At 40.0% G+C, this 16,627-nt stretch overlaps 1 long non-coding RNA gene across 1 annotated transcript; it reads right to left on the bottom strand.

The window, feature by feature from the left end:
* Positions 1 to 1,751: 1,751 nt before the first annotated feature.
* Positions 1,752 to 16,575, bottom strand: LOC136251378 (uncharacterized). Its single transcript, XR_010699060.1, has 5 exons — positions 16,479 to 16,575; positions 14,642 to 14,708; positions 13,857 to 13,903; positions 11,938 to 11,984; positions 1,752 to 1,963 (listed from the first exon to the last, which is right to left on the bottom strand). It is a non-coding gene; the product is annotated as an uncharacterized lncRNA (long non-coding RNA).
* Between the last annotated feature and the right edge of the window lie 52 nt (positions 16,576 to 16,627).

Here is a 16,627-nt window from a genome sequence, read left to right on the forward strand (position 1 = left end):
TCCTTCCAAGTTTCACTAGATCAATGTATCACCTTCATACTACACTAAGCAATAGTGATAGTTTTCCCAAATTAGCTGTGTGTACTGTGTACTGCATGTCTCCCTATATACATGTACATATATATACAAATTTTGAGGATACATTTGTGGGACCTGCCCTAGGAAATAACAAGCAGACAATGAAAGCACCCCGGGGTTCTGTTAATGTGTACAGTGGAGACACTATATAGCTATACATATACAATTATTTTGTTTGCCCTCTAACTTCTATTACATTATAACAATACGTGTACACAAAAGTACAAGAGGTTGATGATAATAAATTGTACTAAAGCAATGAATTTTGTAATCAACTGTAAAAAATTTACTGTAATACAAAATATCAATATCATATGTTGGGTACATTCTGCAAGTAAGAGATACTATGGTCGTATTCTCTTTGACATGAAAGATGACACAGTCTCAAACACTCTGCATCTTTATCACAAAACCTCAACTATACATGCATATGGAACAAGAACATAGGTACACACACCAGACATGGAAGCATCTTTATGCAGAGTATATTGACTGTGTAGACATGTCACATATATAATGAAAATAGCAATACATAGATCAAATTAATATTCAGAGTGGTCCACAACCAATACCGTAATTTTTCTAATTTTCCAACCCCTTATTATGCCTGGTCTGTAATTCCTTAGCACCATTGCTTAGCAACCCCAGCCCACTCCACAATTGTGGTTGTTCACACTTTTGCAACAGAGAAGTATACAGACATGCTTAGGAAAATTCACCAATATCTTGTTTCCCAATTTACATAATATCTAGCTAGTTTGAGAGGGATTATTAGCAGATAAAATGTCAGATTTTACAATTGACAGTTTCAGACTTTTTCAAATGTCATACAGTCTAAGAAAAATCGATGAGAAAATTAAAGGTAAACCAGATATCTTTAAGCTAAATAAGACAGTGCTTACTGGTGTATACATGTGACTTTGACTGACTCAGCTATCCCAAATTCTGCACCAACTTACCTAACAATTGTACTATAACATGATGTAAGTTAATTCTGTAAGCACATGTAAAGGTACAGGACTGCAGATAAAAATTCAATATTCCTAATTCAATTGCATATCAACATAAGACATACAAGCATATAATTATATTGAAGTAGATAGGAAAGTTACTACGTATAAAAATTACTGTATATTACAGCTGCATGTCCATGCACTTGCTGGAATACCCTGAGAGAAACTACGTACTTCTTTTGCCTATCTGGGGGGCATGCGAAGACAAAACCTTCACCACAAGCAAATTTGCCACATGTAATATTAAGGCATCACCAAATGCTGGAAATCAAGAAAGGAATGGAAAGTACTGCATGCAGTGTTGCAGGACGTTTTGCTCTTGTGATGAACAGTAGTATGTGACTTATATCTACCACAGGAACTGATCAACCTAGAACTAGCCCTCTCCAGAAGATGTAATTGTGAAAACACAGTATAAGATTGCAGTGAAAGTCATGTTTAGTTTAAATCTTATAAATTACTCCACAATAAATTAAATTCTAATAAGTAGTACCAAAATTAGTGCCCATATAGCCTGCAAATTCATAAATCATTGATGCTTTGATTTTGTTATACATATAGTACACATTCATATAAACAATTATTGTAGCTATACAGCATGTGATCACCCATAAATCAGACTGCATCTGAGCAAGCTATAGACGTTGCTTCAGGCTAAACTGTATGCATGGTCCATAGTTTACCACTTACGTCCATACATTTTAAACAATGGGTTTGTCATCATTATGTAAAGTTATACTTAAAAAGTAAATACATTGCTGTACACATTATACAATGTTGGATGCATCGTCTGTTATATACAAGTGATACGTCTTTCGTCATGAAATATTCTACCTCAATAGTTTTTTTTGCAGCTCATCACAAGCACATACCTACATGGAACAAGAACATACAGCAGACGTGTAAGTATTTTCATACAGAGTGCATTAATTAGTTACTACACTGTATCATACTGAAATAGCATGAAAAATTGACAATATATTGGGCAAATTGACCAATATGCCTACGTTGATAAATATTAAATTCCTGGACACTCCTGTTCACTGGTAACTGCATATGCACCACATTCAACCTTTTAACTAGCTATTGTATACCATAGGTTCTTTATAGAATTTCCGTGACGTCAATGCTAAAGTCATAGTTATGGCAGCTCAAATGATACCTTCATATTATAGCTGCATTCAAACATTACCATGACTACAAACACATACCATTACCATGACTACAAACACACACCATTACCATGACTACAAATACACATCATTACCATGACTATACACACTGTTACCATGACTACAAACACAAAGCAGATACTGTCGAGAACTAGACACTATAGCATAATTGTATTTAGGATATTATTTAGGCTACTTTGTGTGTATTTAGGTTTTGTCATGCACATGCGTGTAGGTTGATGCAATAATTCAATATGGCGTGTATGTGGTGCCACGAGGCGAGTCTCTAGTCCGGTGCTCCGACGTCGCGGACCCTTCGAACCATGCTACAACCCCAGACATTAATGGTGCTGTGACTCGACAAGCATTCCGCAACCAGCAGATTACGTGTGTACGACCTGTCTACCGATCTGAGATAGCCCCTCTACTCCTAAACGCAAACGTCGTGGTACCGTGGCATTCCTAATAACGGTACCCGATAAGGCAAGCATTCTTACCGTGTAGAACTGTTGTTGCTGTCTTCCTTTCGTACACAGTGCGCGTCAATTGAAATCACCGGAACCACTCAGTCAATGGAGCAAATCACTCGTCTACAAAAGTCCAGAAACGCCTACAAGAGCCATGTAACTCGCCAGCTTAAGAAAGTGGAGGAATTAATGGCCAGTGAAACTGTTGATGAGTTTCTGCTCTCCTCCTTAAAGACCACTCAAGAACTTCTAATCAAAAACGAGAGACCATTCACCAGCTGGACACACAAATCACTGAACATACAAGATGCAGATGCTCTTGAAGAGGCAATCCTAGAGACAGAAGACACACAGGACAGAATTTTAGAAAAGGTGAACCTTATAGACACATTTATAAACATACATTCAAGACCTCACCCCCAAAGCTCAGTAGCAGCTTCCTCATCGGCACCTCCTTCCACAATTCAATCTAGTGGAGTAGTCTCCTCACCCCCACCAGTTGACCCACGACCTCCTACATCAGCTAGTAAGGAATCCACAACTGCGGTTGAACCTCTATCACATGTAGGGATGCGCCGATTTTGCCCACAAAATATTTAGAATAATAGGAACATAAAAGCAAAGAGCAAAATGCTGGAAAAATAGGAGGAAATTTCAGCAAAATTAACTATGTTATATAGTCTAACGGCAAAACGAGTGATATTACTGCAGTATGAGTACATAAACACATACCATACAACGAGTTTCCTCTTTATAATATTATGACTGAATCATAGTGCCTTGGTGCATAACCCGCAATCAAATTTGACAATACACTGTCTAACACGAGCTGTTAACGAGGTTGGTAATTTCTTTGTTGGTGTTAATCACGAGGCTAAATTAATTGTGAGAATCGTTCTAGCTATTGCTATTCCAGCCCCGCCATGAACGTTTTAAATCAGTTGGACTCTGAATCTAGTAGCGACAGTGATGGAAATGCGATGGAAGATCGAGTCGCAGTAGAAGATGGTGGCCATAGCGAAAACGAATCTGATCAGGTGACAAATATCTCTAGCCAAGCTGTAAGCATCGAATCTGATTCTTCTATGCGTAGTGGAAATTCTTCTGTTTCCTTGCTAAGTGTTCTTAAAGCCCCAAACATGTCAGAGCTGTCTCGTAAGCAAAAAGTTACGAAGAACCCACCAACTGGCAAGACAAGAGCACGCTCTAGCTGTCCAAGTAATCCAAAAGGTATCAAGCCTCAGCAAAGGGTTAAAGAATATCCGACAGAACCATTCATTGTATCATCCAGTAAGCTTTTTTGCCAGGGGTGTAGGGAAGAATTGCCACTGAAGAAAAGTAGCATTAGCTACCATATCAAGTCAACCAAACACAGTGATGGAAAGAAAAGGCTAGAGCAACGGAAAGTGAAAGATCAAGACATCACAGAATCTCTTAGAAAGTACAATGAAGAAGTGCATGCAAGAGGTGAGACACTTCCAGAGCAACAACAAGTCTTTTGTGTTAAAGTAGTGAAAACATTTCTACAAGCTGGTGTACTCCTCAGTAAAGTAAGGCATTTTCGTGAGCTTTTGGAAGAGACCAGGCATCGTCTTACAGACAGGAGGCATTTGTTTGACTTAATTCCATTTATTTTGGAGGAAGAAAAGCAGAATATCAAGCTGTCAATACAAGGAAAATGGTTAAGTGTTATTTTTGATGGTACATCACACTGTGGAGAGGCACTAGCTATTTTGGCCCGTTATATCGATGATTCATGGAATGTCCAGCAGCAGCTACTCTGTATCAGATTGCTATCAAAGTCCCTTACTGGAGAGGAAATTGCGCATGAGTTAATACAAGTGCTATCAATCAATTACAGCATTTCCACGGATCACCTCATTGCTGCAATGCGGGACAGAGCTTCAGTAAATGGCGTAGCAATGAGAACAGTCAAAATTGTGTATCCTAAAATATTTGATGATGGTTGCTTTAGCCACACAATTGATCGAGTCGGGGAACATTTCAACATTCCAAACCTTACAGAGTTTGTTACAAATTGGCTGACACTTTTTTCCCACAGTATTAAGGCTAAGTTCCTTTGGAAGCAGCGAACGGGACAAACAATGGCATCATACAGTGCTACTAGGTGGTGGAGTAAGTGGGAGCTTATGAAACAAATGATGGTCCAGTTTGGTGAAATTGAACCCTTTCTGAACCACAACACTGATCTGGGACCTTCTTCCCGGCCAAGGTTGCTAGCATTTTAACAAATCCAGAAAAGCTGAAACATCTGAAGCTGGAACTTGCTTCTGTGATTGATTGGGGAGAGGTTTTTGTCAAGGCTACCTATAATCTTGAGGGAGATGGCCCATTGGCTTTTACATGTTACGAGGAAGTGCAAAGGGTTGTTGCAGCAATTAGGGTTGCACACACACCTAATACTGAAGCTATTATACGAACTATTTCAACACAAACTTCTGTACAGCAGAGACTGCGCATTTATGCTAAAAACTGTGTGCAAAAAGCCTTCGAGTATTTTCAGCATCAGCTAGAGTCCTCATTACAGGTTCCAATGTCTGCATTCAAAGCAGTTCAAATTTTTAATCCACACAAGCTTGCCACACTTAAACCAGATGTCTCACATGTCAATTCATTGCGAGTTATCCCTGCATTTGAAGACAGTGAATTGGAAAGGTTGAAAGCTGAGCTCCCTACTTACATAGCAAAAGCTGATGGAATTAGCTCTGACCTCAGTGCACTTGAATGGTGGAAACTAAATTCAATGGATTTGCCGTCTTGGTCACATGGAGTTAAAAAAGTCTTAGCAATACAGCCTTCCTCAGCTGCAGCAGAGAGAGTTTTTCATTGCTGAATACAGGATTCGGAGATCTGCAAGATAATGCTCTTAGAGATTATATTGAGGCATCTGTAATGTTAAGATTTAACCATAACTAACAGGACATGTAGGATTAAACAATTTCTAGTTATGCTTGTATGAACTACTCATATATGTTGTGTGTAAACTATGTAGCTATATGTTTTAATTACCATTGAGCAAAATAGATAAATTTTGAGCAAAATATCGAGCAAAATAGGTCGGAAAAAAAAGAATTGCCAGAAAGAAAAATAGGTGAAAAAAAAAGCAAAATAGGCTCATCCCTAATCACATGACACTACAACGATTTCTAGTGTGACAGAATCTACGACAGTCACCACACATACTACCACACCAACAGTGAGTCCTCAACTATACAACTCCAGTCGTCTCCCCAAGCTAGAGTTACCAACGTTTTCAGGAGACCCTCTTAACTGGCAGTCATTTTGGGACTCCTTTGAGGCTGCAGTTAACTCCAATCCAACCTTGAGCCCCATACACAAGTTCAATTACCTCAAAGCTCAGCTACAAGGTGATGCAGCACGAGAGATATCTGGCCTTCCTTTGACCGAGCTGAATTATACACAGTCAATAACTCTCCTGAAACAGCGTTTTGGTCAGCCGGAGAAACTTATTAATGCTCACACCCATTCACTTATAGAATTACCTGGACCAACTAATGACCTGTCGAGTTTACAACTGTTCCACGACATCACAGAAAACCACATCAGAGGTCTTGCATCACTTGGGGTATCCAAGGAATCATACAGCACTCTACTGGTTCCAATAATCCTTGGAAAACTTCCTGTACCTGTATGGAAAAATTTAGCAAGGGACCATGATCAAACTAGATGGACACTTGATGATTTACAGGCTGCCATGCTGAAGGAGATCAGAGTATTAGAGTGTGGATTATATTCCACTGACACCCCACCCAGTCTATCGACAGCTAGAACACATGCTACAGCATCTTTCCATGCTGTTATTAAGGGAGGACGCCAACCAATTGGTGCTGCCAAGAAGAAGGCACAATGTGTGTATTGCAAAGGTGAACATTCACCTACTATCTGCTCAGAAGTTACCGACCACCAGAAACGACTAGAAATAGTTCGTAAGTCCAACCTATGCTTCAACTGTTTGGGGAATCACAAAATATCACAGTGTAACTCCAAGTTTCGATGCAAACATTGCAGACACAAACACCATACCAGTTTGTGTAAACCAATTGACAGTGACTCCCCCAAACCTAGTACTCAAGGCACTCTTACACAAGTACAACCAGCTAGTCAATCTTCACAGGTTGCACCAACTACTCAGTCTTCACAAGTAGCTGCTAATGCCGCTTCAATTCTTCATGACGCTCATAGTAACAAGAGCAATTCTTCCTCTTCCCTTGTGACTGTTAGTCTGCTGAAGACGGCTATTGCCCCTGTTGTTGGCAAAGGAATACGGATACATCGTAACATTCTCTTTGATGAGGGCTCACAACGCTCTTTTATCACTGAGAAGACAGCAGCCCAACTCAAATTAACACGAGTTAAGACTAAGAATATTGCCATAGCACCCTTTGGTGCTGAATACTCCCTACCCCAACCAATATCAGTGGGACAAGTCCTTATTGAAACCAACACAGGAGACAGAGTGCCGGTATCTGTGCTAATAGTACCATTTATCGCTGCACCATTGAAGAACTCTCTACGGCAATCTGTTGAGAACTTTCCTCACTTGCGTGGATTAAGGCTGGCACATCCCATCACTAATGAGCACAACTTTCAGATATCGATTTTGATAGGAGCGGACTACTATTGGACATTTGTGGAAGATAAGATCATTCGAGGTAATGGCCCTACCGCCCAACAGTCCAAACTGGGATACCTCCTTTCTGGTCCCATGTCTTCCCCAACCTTACAATTAAATGTTGCCACCCTGCACGTAGCCACCTGTGAAGAACCTAACCTTGAAAGATTTTGGTCTATAGAAGAAGCTGGCACTACTCCAACTAAATCTGAACAGATAGACACCACCTTTATTCACCGTTATCAGACCACTTGTATCATCCAAGCAACTGATGGCACTTACACAGCTCAGTTTCCATGGAAATAAGTTCATCAACCGCTTCCCTCCAATTTTACAACCTGTGAGAGAAGAACCAGGCAGTTAATATCTCGTCTAACACAGACTCCATCTCTCCTACAACTGTACCACAGTATCATCACTGAACAGGAAGCACGTGGTTTCATAGAGAAGGTGCAATCCACTGACCAACCAGCTAATGTTCACTATCTCCCACACCACCCAGTTAAGAAAGAGTCGACGACCACACCAATAAGGATAGTCTACGACTGTAGCTCTCGTCAGAGTAAGGAACATGCAAGTCTGAACGATTGTTTACTGGTAGGTCCACCATTCCTTAATGATCTGTGTTCCATCATAATAAGATTCCGTCATCACAAATTTGCCCTTGCCACTGATATAGAGAAGGCATTCTTACATGTCCGACTCCACGATTCAGACAGAGATTCAACCCGTTTTCTGTGGGTTTCAGATATCAGTAATTCATTTGGGACTCTGACTACCTACCGTTTCAAGGTAGTGCCATTCGGAACGTCCAGCTCACCGTTTATGTTGAACGCTACGCTTGACTTACATCTGAGGAAGTTCTCCTCATCAGTGGCTAAGGATATGTAATCCAATCTCTACGTTGATAACCTCATTTCAGGATGTGATTCAGAACACCAACTCATGGACTACTATGCCCAATCTAGATCTATAATGAACCAGGCAAACTTCAACCTACGCTCATGGTCATCAAACAGCCACAAACTCAGAGCTACAACTGAAAGTGAGAAAACCAACGACTCCAACACATGTGTTAGTCTACTAGGCTTACGTTGGAACACATTACATGATACAATCGGATTTATAACTAAGTCATTCTCTTCACTCACATCCTCACCACTAGTAACCAAAAGACAGATACTACGTGATTCAGCCCAGATTTATGATCCACTGGGTCTTATCACTCCGATCACAGTCAAGGCCAAACTGTTACTACAAGCACTATGGAAAAAGAAAGTGGACTGGGATGAACCGGTTGATCAAGGAACTCATGACAAATGGCAGCACATAGCCACTGACATTCAAGAGGTAACAACTAGTGTGTATCCAAGATGTTATTTCACACAACACATCTACCCTGTTTCTTCCAAGCAAATCCATGTTTTTGCAGATGCTAGTTTATGTGCATATGGTGCAGTGGCCTACCTCCAGCACAATGACCAAGCTGCATTGGTGATGTCCAGATCCCGAGTTGCACCAGTAAGGTCTATTACACTCCCTAAACTGGAATTAATGGCAGCTGTCATTGCCACCCGACTAACCCAGTTCCTCATTCAGTCTCTATACCTGGCACCTGATACCACTGTACATTTGTGGAGTGATAGCCAGATCACTCTACACTGGATCTATGACATCAAAGAGACATCCACAACCAAGCCATTTATTGCTAACCGTGTAGCAGAGATCACACAGTCGTTCCCTGCTTCTGTTTGGACCTATGTACCCACCGATGACAATCCAGTGGATCTCTTGACAAGGGGTATTTCAACAAAGCAGTTGAAGTCATCTCAACTCTGGCTTCACGGCCCTTCCTGGTTAACCTCTGCAGATCAGTGGCCCACATGGTCACCAGTCAATGTGCTTCACTTACAGAACATTGATATGGATGACACTCAAGAAGTTAACAACAAACCTACTAACCCTGCTGAGACTTGTGGAATTCATCTAGTGATTGATGCCTCCCGTTACAGCCGACTTACGAAATTGCTATCTGTTACTGTACTTGTCCTTCGTTTTGGTCACAATCTAAAGAATTCCCAAGATAAGCTGACTGGTCCCATAACTGCTAAAGAACTTTCAGATGCCACCATGATTTGGATCAAAACCTCCCAAGAACTGGAATACTTTGAAGAGATCACCAATCTGACATCAAATTCTCGCAAGCGTACTCTACTTGTACGGCAACTCAGATTGTTTTTGGATAGCAGAGGATATCTACACTGTGGGGGGAGGATCCATAATGCGCCTGTTAGTGAGCTGGCAAAGTTCCCCTATTTGCTGTCGCCCAGACACCACATCACTAAGCTTATTGTGTATGCCACTCATGAGAGAATTCATCATTCAGGAGTTAGCAGTACAGTAACAGCAATCCGTCAATTGTACTGGATTCCAGCCATTAGAGTATAATTATGTGAGGAAGTTATTGAGGAGATGTGTAACATGTGCAAGATTGACAGGGAAACCCTACAGGCTACCTGATCCACCACCACTTCCGAAGACTCGAATAGAAGATCCGACCCCGTTCTCTGTTTGTGGTGTAGACTTCACTGGAGCCATGTACGTTCGTGAAGGAGAGGGTGAGAGGAAAGTGTATATTTGCCTCTTTACATGCGCCACCACGAGAGCAGTACATCTTGAAGTGGTACTGGATATGACAGTGGAGAGCTTTATGTTGGCCTTTCGGAAGTTTGTGGGTAGAAGATCATTACCTAGAACTATGATGTCTGACAACGCCTCGACATACTTGGCAGCAGCTGACAAGTTGGAACAGCTTCTCAATTCCACCTCTCTCAAGCAAGCTTTAGAAGGCCACGGTGTTACCTGGCAGTTTATTCCTAAAAGAGCACCCTGGCATGGTGGATTTTGGGAATGATTAGTGGGATTAACCAAACAGGCACTTAAGAAGACCTTGGGCAGAAGCTTTGTCACCTTGCAGATTCTTGAAACCATTGTTGTGGAAGTAGAGGCCACCCTTAATGATCGCCCCTTAACTTATGTGTCCTCAGATGTTACCAATGTTGAGCCTCTAACCCCAGCGCACTTGTTGTATGGCAAACGTATGACATCTTTGCCCCATTCATATGAGGATGATCTAGAGGACCCAGACTATGTTGTATCAGAGTCACGAGTGAGGAAACGGCTAACCAATCATGCCAGATTGCTACAACATTTCCAGACAAGGTGGAAGAAGGAATATCTTACTAGTTTAAGAGAGTTCCACAAGGCATCAGGCCTGAACATGCAGAATGTGAAAGTTGGAGAAGTAGTTTTGATTCATGATGATGGACCTAGACTACACTGGAGACTCGGCATTATAGACAGCTTCATACAAGGAAATGATGGTTTGGTTCGAGCAGTGAACGTACGAACTAGTAACCGTGTAACATCCAGACCAATCAGCAGACTATATCCTCTGGAAGTCTCGCTCCCTCCTGATGATCAATCAAAACACAGCAGTCCAACAGAACCAATAACCCAAAATAGTCAAGATACAGTAAGAGATCGCCCACAACGAGTAGCAGCAAGGAAGGCAAGAACCCGTCCGTTGGAATGGACAGCTAGATTAGGCTGCCCCCCAGAGGATGTCGAGAACTAGACACTATAGCATAATTGTATTTAGGATATTATTTAGGCTACTTTGTGTGTATTTAGGTTTTGTCATGCGCATGCGTGTAGGTTGATGCAATAATTCAATATGGCGTGTATGTGGTGCCACGAGGCGAGTCTCTAGTCCGGTGCTCCGACGTCGCGGACCCTTCGAACCACGCTACAACCCCAGACAGATACATGTGATGCATCAGTATAAGAAATTGTGTGAAGCACCTTGCAAATGCTGCTGGAACAAAAACTCCTAACATTTTTCACTAAAAAATGTCTGTGGGACTATCCTCAGCAACATAATAGCTTTCAATATTAACTCCATCTTTGTCAAAATAAACTACTACAGATCTTCCCTTGGTTTCCCCACATTTCTGATGTCATTTCCAACTTAATTCTCCTCAGGTTTGCCAGGTGGTAACCCATTATTCTTTATTTTTCTTCAAGTACTTCCAAGAACAATGTATTCTGCCACTGACTGAAATGCATGCTACAAAGTAAGTGCCACTCCTGAAATTGGGTTTACAAGCTACACCAGCTATTTAGCAAATTGATGATATAAGAGAAATAATTCCTTGCCAAATTTTCTGTATATACAAATTAATTGCTAAACGGTTTATGCACACATTAAATTCTGTACAACCAGGATCTTTTGAAGTTGCAGTCTCTTCATGATAATGTCTGGTAACTGTTCCTACTGTTGCCTAGATACATGCAAATATGGCCACTCACATTTTTGTGAAGAGATGTAAAAATATATTTGCTTGTTTCCCTTTTACATATCTATGCAATCTGAGAGGTAGCAGATAGATTGTGATAGTTAGAAAAGGTCATGCAGTCTAAGAAAAATAGTGCCAGGCTGAACAAAATGAAGATCACCAGATATCTTAAAAACTAATTAAGACAGGACTTACTTGTATACACATATGACTTGGTAATGCTGAATTCTGCTCCAATCCACCTAAAGATTGTACCATACTGTAACATAAATTATCCCATGCCCAATGCACAAGTCACTATGATTTATTGCCTCACTTACTTCTCCTTGGGAATAAGTGGGGCTTTACATGGGAACTGGCACAAAATGGTTGCCCCAACATGAGGCATTTTATAACTGTTTATTAAATGCCAAAATATATATTTTTGTGTCAAATCCTTGTGTTGCAACTGGGTGGGCTAGGTTTACCCTATTCAGTGTTAGGTGTAATGCATTGCATTAATGCAGTAACAAAGTAATACAGTGTGCTACATTTTTAAAGAGATATTTTAGGCTAACGGATAGTTATATGTAATGTGTGTTACTGAAGTTAGGGCATTACAACTCGATACTGTAACAATTATTATTACCTAACGAAGTACTAATATGTTATTTAACTGGCATGTTACTGTAATAATATTGTAATGAACCACTAACAAACTAAGGTGTTATTGTAATATGTGACCCGGTCTACGAAAAGGGCTCTTATAGCCTTTCCAATTGCATATATATGGTAACCCATAACTTGACTGGTGAATATGGTACAAGCCTACAATTTGGTCACTCAACAACCCTAACCTGGCAGTAGTTGTGGGTGTAATTACATGATGATAGCTTTAGTAGATTAGGAGTTATGATTAGCCAAACATGGATAATTGGAAAGGCTATAAGAGCCCTTTTCGCAGACCGGGTCACATATTATTATGTAATGAAGTACCTTTATACATTGTTTAATATCAAGTGTTCATAATATATATATATATATATATATATATATACTGAGGAGAGTATCCTACTCTCTTATACCCCCTGTAGAAGGCTGTATCGCGAAGTTATGATGTAATGACAGAATGTTGTGGTTTGTGATGTATGAGTAGCCGTAAAAGTGCAAGAATCGTAAGCACCATTTCACACTCACAACACTCAGGATAGCAATATTCATGAATGACCTAGCAAGAAACGCCTATGAAGCAGTCTTAACCCATGAAGCAACGATTGTAGTTCGGTGAGAAACGCTTGGAGTTGGAGTTAATTTGGTTGCTATCAATGTTGTCAGGCCAGGCACGCGTTCAATCGATATCATGTTAAACTAATGACATCATTTATTATACAAAGAAAAAAGGGCAAACTCAGAAGTGTTATGTCATAACTTCATGATACGCCCTTCTACAGGGGTATATGAGAGTAGGATACTCTCCTCAGTATATATATACATATATTATGAACTCTTGTTAATATGTATTATAACATAATACTAGTTGCCTTTAAAGTGAAGTAATATATAATTGTAATGCAGCGGCATTAATGGGTAAGTCTTTTTGAAAGTAATGGCAATCCTATTATGGGGCATTCAACTTTTGGGTATGTCGAATCCTCAACAATAGCCCCACATATGCCTCAGGGGGATGGTGTGCAATACATTAAGGTACAGGGCTTTAAGAGGACAGTGGCTCAAAAAAATCCCAATTCAATTGCACATAAGATGAAAAAGCACATAATTATATTGAGAAAAGCTTAACAGTGTGTGTACGTATAAGTTAGTGTACAGTGTGTGTACGTAAAGCTTAACAGTGTGTGTACGTATAAGTTAGTGTACGTATGCTATAGCTGTATGTCCATGCACTTACTAGAATGCCTTTAACAGTATGTACGTAGTTTGGAGGGTATGCGGAGAAGGTTAAACTTTTAAAGCCTATACATGTACAGTATAGTGCATTCATAAAAGCTATACAGTATTTGCTGCTGCAGTTAGCAGTCTACATAACCAACTTATATAGTTACATTATGCAAGCATGACCCTTTAGATGCACCCCAAAGGTGTGAAATTAGTGTGTATTGAGTACATATGGGACTCACTTATTCACTCCATGAGTATCATTTTCTATCATAGTTGTTTGCCTCAGCTACAAAATGTAGTCATTACATTTTATAACAAATAACTGTACAGACAAAATATATTTCATATACAAGCACATGCACATACATGCTTGACACAATAGGTACCAAAGTTTGCTCCATATTAGATTAAAGCTCCTTGCTGAGAACAAACTGCTTATTCTATAACAACTAATAGTAATTGCACTGGGTAATAGAGCCTTGCTGTTATGGATTCTTGCTCGAAAGTCATATTTATTACACTACATAATGTGATATCCTGCACTACTAAAAGTTTACACATTATGAAGACGTATGCAAGTATCCTCAGACTGGACATAAATATCTGTGGTCACATTAATCAATAACTGTGCACATTCTGATATGAAACATGATTGAAACATGATATTCGTCATAAAAATAGCCATTGTTTAGAATGTGCCAATGTTATGCAAAGTTAAGCAAACAAGCATAATTGTATCGAACCAGTGAATGCAGACATGTATAAGTATTAGCAGTCATAGAATTCAATATTGAGAGTTTCAATAAAGTGCAAATGTGAATTTTATTTAGTTCATACAAATGCTCCAGTAAAAGTTCAGCCAATAATTACTGAACCACACCGTACAGTATGATAGTCTGAATCTTCCCTTATATATATGTACATACCACCATTGCCAGTGTATAAAGCAAGGACGATATCAGACTACATGTCCATCATCAACATACAGCAATTACTAAAGCTACAGACCATGTATTATACCCACCTTGGAAAGTAACTTCCATGTAGTACTTGGTGATGCCCTTAAGATCATCAATGGTATCACCAAATCCCTATTAGCACAGCATATCAGATGAAGTTACAGAAACTATAACAGTATTGCAGCTAGCTATTATGTGTAGCCTTTTAATTAGCTATATTTCACATATACACCCACCACACAAACGATACATACTGTGACACTACCACAACACACAAGCACACAACAGAGAAAAAAGGGTGTCATGTACACAGCACGCATACACGTACGCACTGGAATGTTTCACATACTGTATATATACACACATTAAAATGGGTGAAGTAATGTGAATCAGAGTATCAGTGGTGAAATACTAGTAGCTTTATTTAATTATTCACAGGGCAGACACAGCCACTCAATAATGAGGAGGTGTAGGTGAACCATGTAGAATGAGCCCACATAACTGGTGAATGAATTGCATAAGGTCTTTAGTGCTACTAAATGTATATTCTATAGAAATTGATTCTTCTACCTCTCTGCAGGAATATCCACAATTATACGTACGTATGGTTACAAGGACTGTCAGCAGCAAGGTGCATGGTGTGGTGACTGCCGCATGTCACTATTTCGTTCTTTACAAATTAAAGGTTTGGTTTTTCTTCACAAAATTTATATAGTGTAAAGTACAAACACAGTAAAACTAAAATTTAAAACCTGGAACCTCTTCTGCCAATAGCTGGTCCAATAATACAGCCAGCACAATAACTTTGATGCCAAGTGTTCACATGACATGCTTGAGAAAAACACTCTCCCTAGACTGGTCCCAGACTACCGTTTCACACTTAGGTATTGACATCAATTGTATACAGTAAGGATATTTATCATACGAAGTCAGAGAAATGATTGCCTAGATAATTTACAGGCATGCATTGATCCAGGATTTTTAGTTGTGCGAAGTTGACCCCACTTGAAAATGAGGACACCCAGCCTACAACACTGGACTGTCTTAATGGTCCCAAAGTATCATACAGTATGTGACCCTAAAAATCAAGACACCTTCACAATCAGTGTATATATGTAGATCCTGTTATACCCATATAATACACAGGTTTTACAGATCTTTACTTTACCCAACCCTGGTGAGGAACATTAGACTATTTACAGTTTTAGTATGGGGTTGTCGTAGGCACACACAGTGTGAATCAGTGAGTATGGTCGAAGTCTTGAGCGAATGACGTTTTATTGTGACCTGTGGCTTAAAATCTTTACCAATTGACCTGTGACAGTTTATCTTGACCTTGAGTTTGACCGTAGTTGCAGATTAACCTGGTCACCAGTGGTAAAAGCCAAGGGGAAGCTTCCAGCATAATACGTACACTAAAAGTGGTCTAGCCTTTCACAGGGTATATGTAGGGCCATGCAGTCTTGCAGTTCATAGGTGATCCTAAGGGGAGGGGGTGGGGGAACAAAGTGGGCCATGGCCACCCTGCTGAAAAATGATTTTTTTTTTTAAATCTTTGGGGAAAAATTGCAGTATAGATTGGCATTGTTTTTTTTAATTTTAGTTAGGCTGTTTTCAAGCCTTCAAATTGCAAAAATGAATTCTGCAGCTTTTGGGGGTTGCACCCCAGACCACCCTGAAATTCTATTTTATATTACAGCCAAACAACAATAGTCATGTTGTTCCCTACTTGGCTGGGTTGGCCTCCCCTGTAGGTAAGTGACGTTTAACTAGAATCGCCACTGTTCATTGCAGTCCCGAATGTACTGGCCCGCACTGATCTACCTCACAATTTAACTCCTCTAGGTTTAAAACATCTACTGTACAAGTACAACAGCAACAACTGTAACAGCCACAACTAACCAGACAGTGCCATCACTCCCAAGCAACTTTCGGGCCACCAGCGAGTGTCTGCTTAGTGCCAGGCTAGTCTATCTACTACCCCCATTACCATACTTAGCGATTCCGGAATTCCGTAAATTTTGCATAAAATTTTCTCCGTGAATCTTCCA

The sequence above is a fragment of the Dysidea avara genome, chromosome 3, assembly GCF_963678975.1.
Source record: "Dysidea avara chromosome 3, odDysAvar1.4, whole genome shotgun sequence".
Classification (NCBI taxonomy): domain Eukaryota; kingdom Metazoa; phylum Porifera; class Demospongiae; order Dictyoceratida; family Dysideidae; genus Dysidea; species Dysidea avara.